At 43.6% G+C, this 15,065-nt stretch overlaps 1 pseudogene; it reads right to left on the bottom strand.

Annotated features, from left to right (window-relative positions):
• Positions 1–8,983: 8,983 nt before the first annotated feature.
• Positions 8,984–9,637, bottom strand: LOC100350100 (histone H1.0-like; annotated as a pseudogene).
• Positions 9,638–15,065: the final 5,428 nt, after the last annotated feature.

The raw sequence follows: 15,065 nt of genomic DNA on the forward strand, positions 1-15,065 counted from the left end.
ATTTCATACACTCTAGGGTTAGGCATTTAAGATTAGTTGCTGGAGAAGGGATGAGTCAGTATGCTCTTTAGGGAAGTAGAGATTTTGCCAATTACAGGGAACATTGAGGAAGCTGGTATTTTGGGAGAAAGACATCTCCCTACCCAAGTGTGGGAGTAACAGCTTCAAATAATGTTATCTAAGATGCTGTCCCTGAAGGACCCCATTTCCACTGATGACAGAATTATCTTTAGGATGCAATGAAATGAATAATGTGAATGCATTTTGTAAACAGCAAAATGTTACTGAAGTAAAAGTATTTTTCCTCTCTCTATTGCCCAGCTCTAGTGCTTGATCAAGTCCCTTGATCTCTCTGAGCCCATTTCTTCCCTCAGTAATACAAGGATAATCATTTACTACCATAGGCTTGCCTTGAAAATTTGGTCAGACAATGGATATGTGGTAACTGTCCAGCAGTCTGTACTCAATAAATGGGTTACTTGTCTTTTTTTTTTTTTTTGTGGGAGAAAATATATGAAACATGGGACTGCAAGGACAGTGTGTGTGTGTGTGTGTGTGTGTATGTGTGTGTGTTGGAGGAGGAGATGTGCAGGAAGCCAGGTCAAGAGCTCCAAGGAAGGAAGAGGAAGGACAAAACACAAGACATTGGTTCTCTGGAAGTTGAGGCAGAACAAATAGCACTGAGCCTCCCAGTTGAGTCCTTAACTGGAAATGCATGTGTGTCTTTCATGGTTTATGAGCATGATCATGACAGGCTAATAAAGTTTTGGTAAGATTCATATGTCCTGCTTTGTTCTTAAGACAAATGGCCAATATGTCATGGATACTTTTGCTTCTTTCTTTCAAAAATGTCCTTCACACTCAATCCAGGATTACCATTTTCCGGATATACCTGATAATTTCTTTCTCTTCCAATATCCTGCATGCCAACATCAAATTTCTTCCTAAAATACTCATTTCAGATTTTCACTGACACAGCAATAGACTTTTCAAGCATCTTTACAGCTATGAAATCATTTTACCCTCTGTAACTAGACACTTCAAATCACATTTCAATTCACCTTTACAAACTTCTTTCCCTCTCTGGGTGAGACACTGTGTTGATCAGTATAGTAATAATTGTAGTGAGTTGGATTTTGTTTTGTTTTTCCATCTAGTGAACAGTTTTTTAAAAAATATTCACTGTCATCCAGAAATATTAAGGTACAACCATTTCTTAAAAAATATTTATTTGAGAGGCAGAGTTACAAATACAGGGAGAGACAGAGAGAAAGGTCTTCCAAATGTTGGTTCGTTCGCCTGAGCTGAGCGGAACTGAAGCCAGGAGCCAGGAGCTTCTTCTGAATCTCCCCCATGAGTGAAGGGGCCCAAGCACTTGGGCCACCTTCCTCTACTTTCTCAGGCCACAAGGAGAGAGCTGGATTGGAAGAGGAGCAGCTGGGACAGGAACTACCTCTATGGGATGCTAGGGCTGCAGGTGGAGGCTTAGCCTGCTATGCCAAAGTGCCTGCCTCAAGTGAACCGTTTTTTAATCTTGGTTCATGTAATGCATATGTTTGGGGAAGTCAGTAAATATGATCCTAATAAATTCTGTGGGAAACTTTTAATCACAAAGAAATTGCAAATTAGCCTAAGTTTGTGAATGAGTTTCTGCCCCATTCATTATACATGTTAAGGCAGTAACTGAAGCTGATTCAGCCTGTACCTGTCTGAAGACCTTCCAGAGTGCCGATAAATGAAAGCCCATGTCCAGAGACCAGCAAAAATAATAAAACCCTTGCCACATGCCACGGGAGAAGTTGTAAGGAAAATCTAGAGAAAGAATTCCTGAGGAAGACATTAGCATAGTAGCTGAGAGCACAAATATTTAAATCCCCTCTATGACTAATCATATATGCATATTTTCATCTGTGAAATACTGTCTACCATAGCTTAACATTAATTTAAGTATAGTAAAGAATATAAAGTGCTCAGCATACTGAGCAGAAAATGTTCAGCGAGGGGCTGGCACTGTGGCATAGCGGGTTAAAGCCCCAGCCTGAAGCACCGGGATCCCATATGGGCATAGGTTCGAGTCCCAGCTGCTGCTCTTCTGATCCAGCTTCCTGCTAAATGTGTCTGGGAAAGCAGTAGAGGATGGCCCATGTTCTTGAGCACCTGAACCCATGTGGAAGACCCAGAAGAAGCTCCTGGCTCCCGGCTTTGGGTTGGCTCAGCTCTGGCCTCCGTTGAGACCATTTTGGGGAGTGAACCAGTGGATGGAAGATCTCTCCCTGTCTCTGTCTTTACCTTTCTCTGTAACTCTGTCTTTCAAATAAAATAAAATAAATATTTTAAAAAAAAGAAAATGGTTAGTGATAGTGGTTTACTTTCCTTATTGAGGTAAATAAATGTGCTGAATATCTGCTTCATATTAGACACTTTTTATTGGATTTACTGAGGTTTAATATACAAAAATCACACACTTCTAATGCATACATTTTGATAAGTTTGGACATATGGACACACTCACAATACCCTCACCACAAACACATATTCATCACCTCCTAAGATTTCTTGAATTATTTTGTCTCTTTTTAAAGTTACTTTAACATGAGCTCTTTCCTTATGACATATTTTAAGATGCATAATGTAGTACTGCTAACTGTAGATACGATGTTGTACAGCAGAATCTTTAGAACTTACTCATGTTGGAGAACACAGGAATTTTTCAATTGGAAAACAATTTCCTACATGAAAATCTGTTCTCTTTATATTAATAACACATTAAAAAAAGAAAAAAATGCTGGCGCCGCAGCTCAATAGGCTAATCCTCCGCCTTGCGGCGTTGGCACACCGGGTTCTAGTCCCGGTTGGGGCGCCAGATTCTGTCCCGGTTGCCCCTCTTCCAGGCCAGCTCTCTGCTGTGGCCTGGGAGTGCAGTGGAGGATGGCCCAAGTGCTTGGGCCCTGCACCCCATGGGAGACCAGGATAAGTACCTGGCTCCTGCCATCGGATCAGTACGGTGCGCCAGCTGCGGTGCGCCAGCTGCGGCGCGCCAGCCGCGGCAGCCATTGGGGGGTGAACCAATGGACAAGGAAGACCTTTCTCTTTGTCTCTTTCTCTCACTATCCACTCTGCCTGTCAAAAAAAAAAAAAAAAAAAAAAAAGAAAACAAAAAAATAATTTTCCATTTCCCTCTCCCCAAAACGCATTCATGTGTTGATGGACGTTTGGGTTGTTTCTATCCCTTGGTTATTGTGAATAATGCTGCACAATAGATGGAGATTCACCTAGATATTTTTCTCACCTCTTTACAACTTGTTTCTCAAAGTCCTGATCAAATTTCATCTCTTCCATGACTCCTTTCACTATTGCACCACTCTTTTGTGATTTTTCCCTTCCCTGTATTGCAAATATTTGTATCATTGACTTAGTAATCGTTCATAAACCAGATTGTGACAGCTTGTGCATTATAGATCTTTAACATTTTACTTTGTACATGGTCCTCTAATTTTCTGGGATATGAGTTTCCTGTCTTTTCAACAATATTAAAACATTCCTGTAGGGCAGAAATTGCAAATATTTTCATTATTTGGTTGTATACACCCATCATAACTAACAGTGGATAATATTTACTGTAGACAGGCACCGAGTTGAGTGTTTTACATGTATACTTTTATTGAATTCTCAGAAAAACTTTGTGAAGAAGATACTGTTCTGTCCCTTTTTATACATGAAAAAATTTGGGCATCTGGCTTCAGAATCCTTGCTCTTATTTACTCTGTCAAAATAGATTCCATTTTGGCAGATGGTGTGGACCAATCTGTCATTGATAGGTGCAAAGGAATATAACACATACAGTTCCCAGAAGGAATTATAAGATATTTGCAAAAGAGTTCTTTGGGTCCCCTAAATAAAGAATCATATCATCTGCAAAGAGGGATAGTTTGAGTTCTTGCTTCCCAATTTGTATCCCTTTAATTTCTTTTTCTTGCCTCATAGCTCTGGCTAGAACCTCCAGAACTATATTGAATAGCAGTGGTGAGAGTGGGCATCCCTGTCTGGTACCAGATCTCAGTGGAAATGCTTCCAACTTTTCCCCATTCAATAGGATGTTGGCTGTGGGTTTTTCATAGATTGCTTTGATTGGATTGAGGAATGTTCCTTCCATACCCAGTTTGCTTAGAGTTTTCATCATGAACGGGTGTTGTATTTTATCAAATGCTTTCTTGGCAAATATTGAGATAATCATATGGTTTTTCTTCTGCAGTCTGTTAATGTGGTGTATCACACTGATTGTTCTGTGCCCATTAAACCATCCCTGCATACCAGGGATAAATCCCACTTGGTCTGGGTGGATGATCTTTCTGATGTGTTGTTGCATTCTATTGGCGAGAATTTTATTGAGGATTTTTGCATCTATGTTCATCAGGGATATTGGTCTGTAATTCTCTTTCAGTGCTGCATCTTTTTCCGGCTTAGGAATTAAGGTGATGCTGGCTTCATAGAAAGAATTTGGGAGGACTCCCTCTTTTTTGATTGTTCTGAATAGTTTGAGAAGAATTGGAGTCAGTTCTTCTTTAATACACCAAATAGTTAATGAAGCACACAATAGATCAACAATAACCTAATTTAATCTGGCTGAAAAGCCCATGAGAGTATTTCAGGCATGGAAAGCCAAGACACTCTGGCAAAAAGATCTCTGTAAGTGAGATCCCAGTGGAAAGAACAGGTCTTCAAAGAGGGAGGTGCCTTTCTCTGAAGGGAGGAGAGAACCTCCACTTTGACTATGACCGTGTCTAAACAAGATAAGAGTCGGAGAACTCAAGGGGCTTCCATAGCCTTGGAAACTCATAACTGGTGCATAGGGAGATTACTGATGCCATAAACAGGAGTGTCAATTGGTAAAGTCAACAACAGGAGTCACTGTGCACTTACTCCTCATGTAGGATCTCGGTCCTTAACGTGCTGTACACTGAGGCTTAATGCTATAACGAGTACTCAAACAGTATATTTCACTTTGTGTTTCTATGGGGGTGCAAACGACTGAAATCTTTACTTAATGTACACTAAACTGATCTTCTGTAAAAAAAAAAAAAAAAAAAAAGAAAGAAATTTTCAATTCCCAACTTGACTCTCACTGGGATTAAACATGACAATAGGTCTGATCTGATTTCATCATCATTTAAAAAAAATCATCTATTATTTTTCACTTTATGTTTCTGTGTGGGAGCAAACTGTTGAAATACTTACTTAAGGTATACTAAGCTGATCTTCTGTATATTAAGATAATCGAAAATGAATCTTGATGTGAATGGAAGGGGAGAGGGAGTGGGAAAGGGGAGGGTTGTTGGTGGGAGGGACGGTATGGGAGGGGAAGCCATTGTAACCCATGAGTCGTACTTTGGAAATTTATATTCATTAAATAAAAGATAAAAAAAAAATCAAAAAAAAAAAACAATAACCTAATTTAAAAGCACATGTCTTATCAAGATGTACAAGCCCACATAGAAAAACTCCCCAAATAAGAATACTACAGAACTGTGGTTCTCAATTAGGAGCAATTTTGCCAACCCCCACACCCCGAGAACATTTGGAAATGTCTGGGGCATATTTTTGGTTGTCACAATTTGCTTGAGGTTGGGTGGAGGGGATTTGCTACTGGCTTCTAGTGAGTAAAGGCCACTGATGTGTAGCCCCACCAGAACAGCTATCCAGCTCCAAATGTCAATTGTGAGAGGTTGGGAAACTGCTATGAAGAAGGCTTTGGGATTTTTGATATTGGAGAAAGCCTTAGGGGCACTGGGGTCAGGTACCAGAATAGGTACAAGCTGGGCTTTGGAGGCAGAATGAGATTTGACAAGAGGTTCAATTAATAACTGGTAGCTGACTGAATGGATCAGTATTAAGTAACTCAAGGAAAGAATCTGATGGAGCATCCTGCAGTAAGGATCAATGAAAGGGAGCCAGGGTTGAGAGTGTGGCTATGCCAGGGCAAGGTCATTTGTTACAGCTGTCTTTGTACTTTTGAAAAATAAAAGGAACAAAATAGATCTCATGAATCTTACAAAATCTACCTTATGTCATATTGGTAGCTTATTATTTATTTATTTATTTATTTTTATTTGACAGGTAGAGTTATAGACACTGAGAGAGAGAGAGAGAAAGAGAGAGAGATGGATAGAGAGAGAGAGAGAGAGAGAGAGAAAGGTCTTTCTTCCGTTGGTTCACTCCCCAAATGGCCGCTATGGCTGGCACAGCGCCGATCCGAAGCCAGGAGCCAGGTGCCTCCTCCTGGTCTCCCATGCGGGTGCAGGGTCCAAGCACTTGGGCCATCCTCCACTGTACTGCTGGGCCACAGCAGAGAGCTGGACTGGAAGAGGAGCAATCTGGACAGAATCCGGCACCCCAACTGGGACTAGAACCCCGGGGTGCTGGCGCCGCAGGCGGAGGATTAACCAAGTGAGCCGTGGCACTGGCCACAGTAGCTTATTTTTATTGACCATTTACCATGCACTAGGTGCTATGTTTAATATCCTCTATTAGAAAGGATGTTGATGTCTAGCAGAGCTATTAAGTAGCATAGCTGGTTGTCTGCTCCTAACCACTGGGCTACCATATTGACTGTTAGACTTGTTGTTTTCATAGAGCCCATTATCAAGCTAGTTTGAACAGAGAGAGAGAGCAAGAGCTTCCATCTGCTTGTTCACTCGCTCCAAGCTTGCAGTGGCTGGGGTGGGCCAGGGCCCAAAGCTTGGGAGCTGGGAATGCAATCTAGTTCTCCCAAGTAGGTGGCAGGAGTCCAATTATTTGAATTATCACCACTGCCTCCTAGGTTCTGCATATTAGGAAGCTGGAGCTGAGAACTGAACCAACGTGTCCCAAAGTGGGACAAGGACTTCTTAACTACTAGACTAAATGTCTTCTCTCATATATTTGATTTGTACTTCCTACAAAAGAGGAAAATATATGTGAAGTGTATTGATACATTATTACCATATAGTTAATAGAGGAGTCAGGTGTGAATTATTTTTGCCTGATAATCTGATCAATGTTATTTCAAAAATTGCAGACAACATTAGAAAATACTATTTTTCATTGTTTTCTACTTACTTCATAATAAAGACAAGAATCAGAAAAAACAATATAATGATGATGACACAAATATAAAAGAAAGACGAATTAGATAGTAGTTTACCATCTCATCAATTTAAAATTTTTTTTCCCTTACAGTATTTATCCATGGTAAATCCCCATTTAGGATAATTATAGTTGTATCATTTGGCATTGGACTTTATATACTTACTGTTATGTAATAAATATTAATATGTGGCTATAGGGATAAATATTATATTTTTAATAGTTTAGGTGGTAAATCCTCAAGTTGATGATTATGATATCTTTTTAAGCTTTCATTTATTTATTTGAGAGGCAGAGAAAGGATAGAGGGAGCTTCTTTCCATGGTTACTCCCCAAATGCCTGTGATAGTCAGGGCTGGGCCAGGCCGAAGCCAGGAGGCAGAAACTCACTCCAGGTCTTCACTGTGGGTGGCAGGAACACAATTACTATGGCCTCTCAGGGTCTGCATTAGGTGGAGTCAGGAACTGGAGGCAGATATTGAACCCAGGTGCTCTGGTATGGGACGTGGGTCTGCAACCTGGCATCTTAGCCACTAGGACAAATGCCTCCCCAGGACCTCTAATTTTTTATTTTTGATTCAGATTTTTCATAATGAAAATATTTAGATCTATAGCGATTTAAAATATTTTTGTATTTTGAATTACTTGCTTAATATAATTTTCTATGAATATGCTTTGCAGTTGAAAGTATGTACAATTTTATGATTTGATAACATTGCTGAGTTGTCTACTACTGACAGTTTATGTGCCCTGGTTTTCTTACAGCCTTGCCAGCGCTTGTTAATCAAATTAATCCTTCTTGTAATTTAATAGGTATAATGCACTACTTTATTAATATTTTCATTTATATTTATTTGATCATCAAGGTTAAATATTTTATTCACATTTACTTACTGTTTTATAGTTTTTGTAAATTGTTCATGTTTTTCCTGCAAAATTATCCCGGCACAAATAACATTTTTTTTTTAAAAGGAAAGTTGGGGGAGGGGGTAACGCGCAAGTGCATGATGTTCTTGTTTTATTAAAAAAGATTTTTTTTCCGGGTTCCTGGCGAGATAAGCTATATACACGCGCGCATGCACCTAGCTCATTCACCAGGCGGCGGGAGGCAGCGTGTCTGACTGTCCACTATCCTACTTTCAAAGGTGATTTAAGTGGCAAGGGGTGGGGTTGGAGCCCTGGCCAAGGGGGCCAAACCCAGGGGAAAAGTCCTCCCAGGACACGGCCCACCCGCCGTGTGAGAAGCCCGAGTTTCAGCGCGGTGCACCAAGGCACTTGGCCACCTCCCCACTCACCCCCGAGTGTCCACTCCCACCAACAGGGGTCCTTGCAGAAGCCACCAAGACAGCCCCTTCCCCGCGGGGCTAGTCCCAGCCATCCCCTGAATCCCCTTCCCGGTCCCCTGCCCCGGCCCTGGCCCGGTTTCGGCCCGGAGACTAGGGCAGGCCGCAAGGCCAGGCCTGGAGAGGAGAGGGAACAGGGCCTGCAGGGAGGCAGCAGTCGGCCCGCGAGACTTGAGGCTTTTCCACCTCCTTCCTTGGCGGGCACTGCTGCCTGCCTTCTCTAACTCTCCATGGGGTGCCAACTTCCAGAAAAGCTTGCTGGCCGGCTGGCCCCGCGGGCCTTGTAGGCCCCGGCTGGCTCTGCTCCCCTCAGCTTTATCGCAAACGCCCAGCAGAACAAGACGCACAGGACGCACGCCGCCCCAACCCAGACCCCTAAACCAGTAGCACTCGCAGCAGAGGGACAAAGCAGAATTGTCAGCAGAGTCTCCTAAGTACGGAGGTATGCTGCTGCTGTCTTGCATACCTGGTTAAGGGAAAAGGAATCACTCCCTCATTGTCTGAGGAATGAAATTCTCTCATCGAGTCAGAGTAGAAATAGGCAAGGGGTGCAGGTACGGGGCGCGAGAGAAGCAGGGAGGTGCCGGCAGGAGTGGGAGCCAGGAAGCTGAGCCAGAGGGAAAGCCACCCTTTTTGGCGCTGGACTTGGCTTTAGACTGCACCGGCTTGGCCTTTGTGGGTTTGGAGGCCTTGCCCGGTTTGGTTCTGATGGCCCTGGACTTTTTGACCTGCTTGGGTGTGCCAGCTGGCTGCTTCTTGGCCTTCTTGGCTGGGATGGCTTTGGGTTTCTCGCAGGGGCTTTGGAGGGCGCCTTCTTGGGCTTGGGGGCCTTTCTCGGCGTGGCCGCCTTCTTGAGAGCCACTGCTCTCTTGGGCGTGTTGCCCTTGGCCAGCCGGAAGGAGCCCGAGGCACCTACCGTTTGTTCTGCTTGAGGGCGCCAGGGGTGACCAGGCGCCTGATGGCCAGCTTGATCTGCGAGCCGGCGTCTCGCCCACTGTGTAGTGGCTCTGGATGTACTTCTGGATGGACTGGTGCGAGGAGCAGGTGCAGTTCTCGGCTTGAATGGCAGCCACGATCATGTCTGAGTACTTGGGGTGGTCTGTGGACTTCTTGGAGGCCGCCTTGGCCTGCTTCGGCTTGGCCATAGGGGCTGCCGTGGAGTTCTTGGTCATGCTGGCCGGCAGGGTCTTGCTGTCGAAGATGCCTTCCCAAGCCCCGGCCCCGTCGGAGGCTGAGCAAAGCCCACCTCAGACCTGCTGTCGGGCCCTTGACAGTGTGGGCATGGGAGGGTCCAGCTTTCCTGGAAGCCGGCCAGGAGAGGTGAGGAGAGGAGAGCCGGGGAGGGGAGGGGGACCTCTGCACCCAGGCGCGGGTCGCTGGAGGACTGGCTGGGCCCCGCTGCTGCTCTTAGTGCCTGCATCTCGCGGAAGGTAAGTTTTAAAGCAGGAATGGCAAGGATGGAGAATATAGATTGATAGGTGGACTTCCATGCTGAAGGAATGATCCGTGAATAGAAATGAACTGGTTGCATAATGCAGACAGAAAAGCAAATGGTCTGAGGTTAAGTATTACTAAGAAATCTAGGGAAAATTGTGTCTCGTTGGTAGGAAGTAACATGAGCGTGGTACCAGATATACTGAAAGTTTGCTTTTTCCTTTTGAAAGGTGAGCATCATAATGACTGCCAAGGAAATCAAGAGACAGATTAGAGTATCTGCTTTTTCTTTCCTGTAAGTTACTAGTAGCCAAAATGGTGCCTTGAAATCAAGTTTTTTTTTTTTTTTTTTTTTGACAGGCAGAGTGGACAGTGAGAGAGAGAGACAGAGAGAAAGGTCTTCCTTTGCCGTTGGTTCATCCTCCAATGGCTGCTGTGGCCGGTGCACTGCACTGATCTGATGGCAGGAGCCAGATGCTTCTCCTGGTCTCCCATGGGGTGCAGGGCCCAAGCACTTGGGCCATCCTCCACTGCACTCCCGGGCCACAGCAGAGAGCTGGCCTGGAAGAGGGGCAACCGGGACAGAATCCGGCGCCCTGACCAGGACTAGAACCTGGTGTGCCGGCGCCGCAAGGCGGAGGATTAGCCTAGTGAGCCGCGGTGCCGGCCTGAAATCAAGTTTTTATTTGCAGTTTTTATATTATTTTATTCTCCAGAGTATAAAACATATTTGTATACATTCAAAAATTCTGTTTATTTGAGAGGCAGAGAAAGAGAGAGGTGGGAGAGGGAGAGGGGAGGGAGAGAGGGACAGAGAGGAGGAGGGGGAGGGGAAGGAGGGGGAGGGAGAGGAAGAGAGGGAGAGACCTCCCATCTGCTGGTTGGCTCCCCAAATCCAGGGCTGGGGCTGAAGTTGGTAGCAGGTCTCCAGTGTGAGTGGCAGGAACCCAATTACTTGAGTCATCCCTGTTGCTTCCAAGGTCTGCATTAGCAGGAAGCTGGAGTCAGAAGCCTGAGCCAGGAATTAAACTCAAATACTTTGATATGGGATGTTGTTATCTTAACCACTAGGCCAAATGCCTACTCCCTGGACACATATATTTTAAAAACTCAATGTATATGAAAAAATCATAACTCATATTTATAAAGTTCTTTCTAGACATAAATATTCTGGACATTTAATGTAATCCTTACAATAAGCCCTTGAGGCAGGCAATGTATTCTTGTCAATGTTTTGTAGATGAAGAAAGTGAGTTTAATTAGTTTGCTCAGTCATACAGCTAGTACGTGGTAGCCTAGATTCAACACAAGTCTGGCCAATGAGAGCCAAATTGTACCAAAGGATTTAAATTCTTTCAAGAGAAAGGAGTTAAATATTTCAAGAAATTAAATGGATGTTTAATTTTTTTGTGATTTAAATGAAAAGTTGAAATAGCTCACTTAATCTTTCAAAACTGAGCACTTAATATGTGCTAGATACTGTTCTAGGCACTAGATGTGAAAGCAAACAAAACAGATGAAAACAAACCCACCAGTAGGGAAACAGTAATTGACAAGGTAAGATGGTGAACTGTGTGATAAGTGCCAGGAGAAATCAGTCAGGAAATGGACATAGGAATTGGAGGCGTGAATGCTGAAACACTAGTTGGAGTGGTCATGAAAGGTATTGATGAGAAGGGGACAACTGAGAAAACGCTTGAATGATGTGAAGGAGAAGACCCAGTGGGTATCTAGGGGAAGTGGGTTTGAGGGAGAGAAAACAGCCAGTGCACAGGGAGATGGTTTTAGGGTTCGTGTGTGCATGTGTGTGTGTGTAAATCATGTATAGAGGACAATGTGGGTGGAGAGGACTGATGGAGACAGTGGTAGGAGATGAAATTGTGTAGGATTTCAGGGATATGGGAATGGCTTTGGCTTTTACTCTGAAGTAGGAAGTCACTGGAGGGTTTTGAGAGGGAAGGGGCATACTCTTCTGACTTAACATTTTAATAGGACCATCGTGTCTGGGCTTATGCCAAAGGTAGAAGCACGGAATGGGTTAGAAGGGATTAAAATAATTCAGGTTGGAGATGATGATGGTTTGGGTTATACTGGGAGCAGTGGAAGTGATGGAGCATGGTTGGATTCTGGATGTTTTTTCCCAGGTAAGTCTGGTGGAATTTACTGATGGGGTACATGTAGAATATGAGAGAAAGGAAAGAAAAAGGCTGGCATAGTATTTATTGAGTAGGATGATGTCATGGATATGGATAGCTATCACTTATTTTTAAAGGCAGCTATCTGGAACATTCAACTTAGAAAAAAATTTTCTTAAAAGTCATTAAGACAGCACACACATTGCACTAAAGTTCATATACAATAAGAGACTTTCTTAGTTCCTTTCTATTTTTTTTAAGATTTATTTATTTATTTGAAAGAGTTACATAGAGATAGGAGAGAGAGAGGGAGGGAGAGAGAGAGAGAGAAAGGTCTTCCATCCGATGGTTCATTCCCCAATTGGCTGCAACGTCTAGAGCTGCGCCGATCCGAAGCCAGGAGCCAGGAGCTTCTGCTGGGTCTCCCAAGTGGGTGCAGGGGCCCAAGGACTTGGGACATCTTGTGCTGCTTTCCCAGGCCATAGCACAGAGCTGGATGGGAACTGCAGTAGCTGGGTCTCGAACCGGCGCCCATATGGGATGCTAACGTTGCAGGCCAGGGCATTAACCCACTGCACCACAGTGCCGGCCCCTCTTTCTTTTCTTATGTGAGTTATACTTCAAATCAATATCATCATCTTATCATTTTTTAGATAATAAAATATTAGAAATGGCAGATCAGAAGGGAAAGAGAAATATTTCAGGTTTAGAAAAACTTACAGTCCCCCAAAGTAATAAATGATCTCAAGAATAAAAATAAAAACAAGTATAGTTACCCCACTGTCCTGTTGTTTTTATTTTTATGTTTGCTGTTAGCTATTATCCCTGGTGACTGATTCACAATACTGATTATCTGCCACAAAAAGAACTAGAAAATGGAAGCTGGAAGGTTCCAAACATGGAGGAAGAATGGAAAGGTGGAAATATTGTACTTTTCTCTATAATGATGGACAAGTACTACATGTTGACAAAAAGCTTAAAAAATAAAATAGAGAACAAAAAAGATACAAAAAATGAAAACAAAGCAAAACAAAACAAAAACCAAAGAGCCTGAGGATACTTGGTGTGGGTCTAACATTTCCCACTGCTGTAGAAGTTCCTGTAAAATAGAAACAGATGTTTGCAACAGTCATTGTGACATCAAAATCGGTTAGATTTTTTGTAATTTTTTTTTGGCAAGGGAACAGGAGAGTAAAATTATAGAAATTTCTCTCTAAGAGGATGAAATGTGTTTGAATCAGTTTTGAGAGGGAGTACAGACAATAGTTTGTGGATGCATAGAACTCTGATCCTCACCTGTGATCTCTCTGCTTAGCTCAGAGAGTTGATTTAACAAATGCGAGGAAAATTTTAAAATTAGAAACTAGCTTAAGGTTCATCAATGTATTCCCTACTTCACCCTTCCTTTATTTTTTTAAAGATTTATTTATTTATTTGAAAGAGGTCCCCCCCCCCCCCCCATCATCCATCTGCTGGTTTCATTCCTCAAATGGACAATGGCCAGGGCTGTGCCAGAATGAAGCCAGGAGCCAGGAGTGTCATCTGGGTCTCCCAAGTGGATTCAGGGGCCCAGGCACCTGGGCCTTCCTCCGCTGCCTTCCTAGGCACATCAGTAGGGAGCTGGATCAGAAGTGAAGCAGCGGGGACTTGAACCAGTGCCCATATGGGATGCTAGAATTACCAGCTGTGGCTTCACTTGGTAAGCCACAGCGCTGGCCCCACCTAATTCCTTTTTTTCTGAGGGGGCCATCTTGACACATTCCAAAGGACTACAGATGCTCTAAAAGCTCTCAAAAAGCCCCAAGAAATTCTTCAAATCCTTTAGTGTTAAGTTGGTAATATGGGCCAAAAAGTCACAAACCGCTAGTTTTTTTTTTTTTTTTTTTGACAGGCAGAGTGGACAGTGAGAGAGAGAGAGACAAAGAGAAAGGTCTTCCTTTTCCGTTGGTTCACCCCCCAGTTGGCTGCTGCGGCCAGCGCACCGCGCTGATCCGAAGCCAGGAGCCAGGTGCTTCTCCTGGTCTCCCATGCGGGTGCAGGGCCCAAGGATTTGGGCCATCCTCCACTGCCTTCCCGGGCCACAGCAGGGAGCTGGACTGGAAGAGGAGCAACTGGGACAGAATTGGGCACCCCGACCGGGACTAGAACCTGGGGTGCTGGCGCCTCAGGCGTAGGATTAGCCTATTGAGTCGCGGCGCTGGCCTGAAACCGCTAGTTTTAACTTTCTGTCTCTAAACCTCATAGCCTGTCCGTATGTAGCTCCATCCCTCCCACCAAAGGTCATTCCCCAAGCTCTTCTGAGGCCTGCGGCTGGGCAGCGTGTACACAGGAGGGTGGCTCCAGGAGCTCTTTCTGTTTCAGGAAGGGCTGCCTTCTTCTCTGTTGAGCCTGTCCATACCACTCTGCGTTCTGAATGTGGGCTTTTCCTTTTCTCCACATCCTCTGTACATTCTAGAATTCCTTTCTGATAGCTGGAGTGAGGAGGATAGGCATTGGGCCAACTACAAACTTCATTTATCTGGAAAATTAATGTGTATGGAGTAGCCCATTTTCTGATAACCTCAGTGAATGGAGCATTATTGGTTATATACTATAGTTGAAGACATGTTTCATTTGATTTCTTTAATATCACTGAAAAGAGATGTTAACTTTCTGGGTAGACATAGATTACACTATTGACTGTGTTTCACAGAATGTCTGAAATACTGGCTCAAACATCATCATCTATGTATTTTTTAGAATTTCATGACCATAAGGGTCATAGAGATGAAGAGTTTAGAGGATTTTACTGAATTTCTGAAAGTGCAAGATAATGCTTGCATAATGTTGTAAAAATATAGGACTCTAAATAAATCAATCTGCAAAAAAGAGCTCCTTTTCTGAGGAGGCAGTCAGGGACTCTTATTCAGGCAAGATGAAGACACTCTGGCTTTCCTTCTGTGGTCTCAGCATTTCTGGCTGGAACACAGACATGCAGAGAGATACAAAACTGCAAGCAAAATAATAGAGGGAGTACAGATGACCAAGCACA

The sequence above is a fragment of the Oryctolagus cuniculus genome, chromosome 8, assembly GCF_964237555.1.
Source record: "Oryctolagus cuniculus chromosome 8, mOryCun1.1, whole genome shotgun sequence".
NCBI lineage: Eukaryota > Metazoa > Chordata > Mammalia > Lagomorpha > Leporidae > Oryctolagus > Oryctolagus cuniculus.